The following is a 2561-nucleotide window of genomic DNA, read 5'->3' as shown; positions in this document are numbered from 1 at the left end:
TCATTACCTTATCAGGGATATGAAATAGGCATTATTGAATGGGGTAAGATTTTAAATGAGGTTACTTGTAAGGTGTTCTCCAAATCTGTTTATTTTCCTAAAATAATATTTGTGTGTATGATTATAAACCTATGTGCATATGTATGTACGTATGTATGTGTATGCAGGCATTTACACAAACATATCCCTTGAGTCAGGCAAAAGTAGTTAACAAAAAAAAATGAAGATGTAGAGGTAAAGCTGTGTACTAAGGCACTTGACTGAGATTTCAGGAAGACTTACATAGAAGATTACAAGACAGAAGAAGAGCAGGAAAGAGCAAAGACAACTCAAATGATCAGATACAGAATCAACACAATTCAATTTTAAATATATCACAATATATTTATATAGGTTGGGCCAGATATCCTCTCAGTTCTTCCCAGCCTGAATATTATGACATTTTTATAAATGTTTCCCATTTTAGCTTTATACTGAGCCAAAAAAAAACAAAAACAAGAAAACAAGTCTGATTAGAACATTGAATGATTCTTTTTGTTTTTCACCTAAATATTATATCCTTATTAGGCTAGAATAAATGAACTACTCTTATATTTTTATTTCTACCATAAAAAACTTAATTTAGAGGTCCCCAAATTCTAGCAAATAAACAAAAACTGACATTTTTGGACTGAAGATCATGGAAAATCAACCATCATAGATTGATTTTTCTATTCGAACTTTTGGTGTTATTTTGTGGTGGGTGCAGTTAGGTAGAACAACGGAGAAGTTTCCAAGCCTGGAGTCAGGAAGACTCATTTTCCTGAGTTCAAATCCAGTGTCAGACACTTACTAGCTGTGTAACCGTAGTCAAGTCACTTAACCCTGTTTGTTTCAGTTTCTCAACTATAAAATGAACTAGAGAAGAAAACAGCAAACCACGTTAGTATCTTTGACAAGAAAACCTGAAATGGAGTCACAAAAAAATCAGAGAAACCATCTACAACAACAGTAAAACTCCAATGGAATCACATGGCTATGTTTTGGCAAAGACAAAGAGGAGGCAACAAAACAATAAATCTTAAATCCCATCCTACTTACACACACAAGCACATATACATACATCTCTTCTTTGGAACTGCTTCGGTCATTATAATTTTCCAACATTCAGTTGTTCTTTTTTATTATTCTTTTTCCATTACTTTTTGGTGGATTTATTTATTATTTTCATTACTTTAATCCCTTCACTTGTTATCAGCTCATGTAATTTTCCTGTACTCTATATTCATCATTTTTATAGCGTAGCATTACTCTCTTACACTTACGTATAGTTTTATGTAACTTTTTTACTGCATAATCTGAGATCTGAAAATGTTATTTTACTTTTATCCCTACTTTTTTTCCTTTCCTATTTCTTTTAAGATTTTAAACATTGTGTGTTTCCAAATGAATTTTGCTACTGTATTCTTTAGTTCAATAAATAGTTCTCCTAGACATTTAGTATAGAAGCACTTTTGCAAGTTAATTTTGATAACACCTTCACTTTTATTATATTGTATCTACCTATCTATAAATACTAAATATCCATCCAGGTATAAAAGTTATTTTTATTTTATTATGTAGGTTTGGAATTGTATTTCTACAGGTCTTCAGTATGCCTTAGAAAACTGAATCAAATATTTTATGAAGCTTTTGAAAGTTATTTTAAATATATTTAGTTGTTTTGAACTTTACTTTCATATATTTACATTTAGAATTTGTTATTGCTTTAGAAATGCTATGAACTTTTTGAATTTATTTTGTATTCTGCCACTTGACTCAAGTGATGTTTGTGGGTTCAATGTGTTTCCTCATTGATTCACTAAGATTATTTACGTAGACCATTGGGTTATCAAAGAATAGGACTTTTTGCCATTTATTAGTCTATCTTTATGCTTTTAACTTATTTTTTTCTTATTTCTATTTTGAAAATTTGATGAACTACATCAAAACACATCGAAGAAAGAGGATATCCTTACTTTAATCTTGTATTTACTATGAAAGCTACAGTATTTTCTGATTATATAGAATTGGAGTTTTGAAATTAGGCTACATATGTTTATTTATTATATGATTGCATGTATGTATATATATAATTTATATCATATTAACAAATGATACTTCTATGTCTATATTTTTAGATTTAATTTTATTTAGCTATAATCATGTGGTTGTGGAAGTTTTTGTTATTAATATTATCTCAATTGTATTCTTAATTTTAACCATCTTTGAAACTCTGTAATAAATCAAACTTTCACAAAGAACATATCTCTCACACATTCTCTCTCTCTGTCTCATTCACTCCCAACACACACACCCACACACAGAATTATGTTGCCCTTTAAGGTATTTAAATGGTTTTCATATCATAATAATCATATTTTAAAGTAGACCATAATATAAATCAGTATAAAAAATTAAAGCATCATCCAATCCTTTTTGGAGAGATTTTATTTATTTTTATCATATTAATTATTGATATTAACCTGTAATCCTTTTTTACTTTTTTGTGTATTTTATGTATTATGGTTTTGGTTTTAGAG

The sequence above is a fragment of the Dromiciops gliroides genome, chromosome 4 (assembly GCF_019393635.1).
Source record: "Dromiciops gliroides isolate mDroGli1 chromosome 4, mDroGli1.pri, whole genome shotgun sequence".
NCBI classification, from domain to species: domain Eukaryota; kingdom Metazoa; phylum Chordata; class Mammalia; order Microbiotheria; family Microbiotheriidae; genus Dromiciops; species Dromiciops gliroides.
This window is presented reverse-complemented; position numbering follows the sequence as displayed.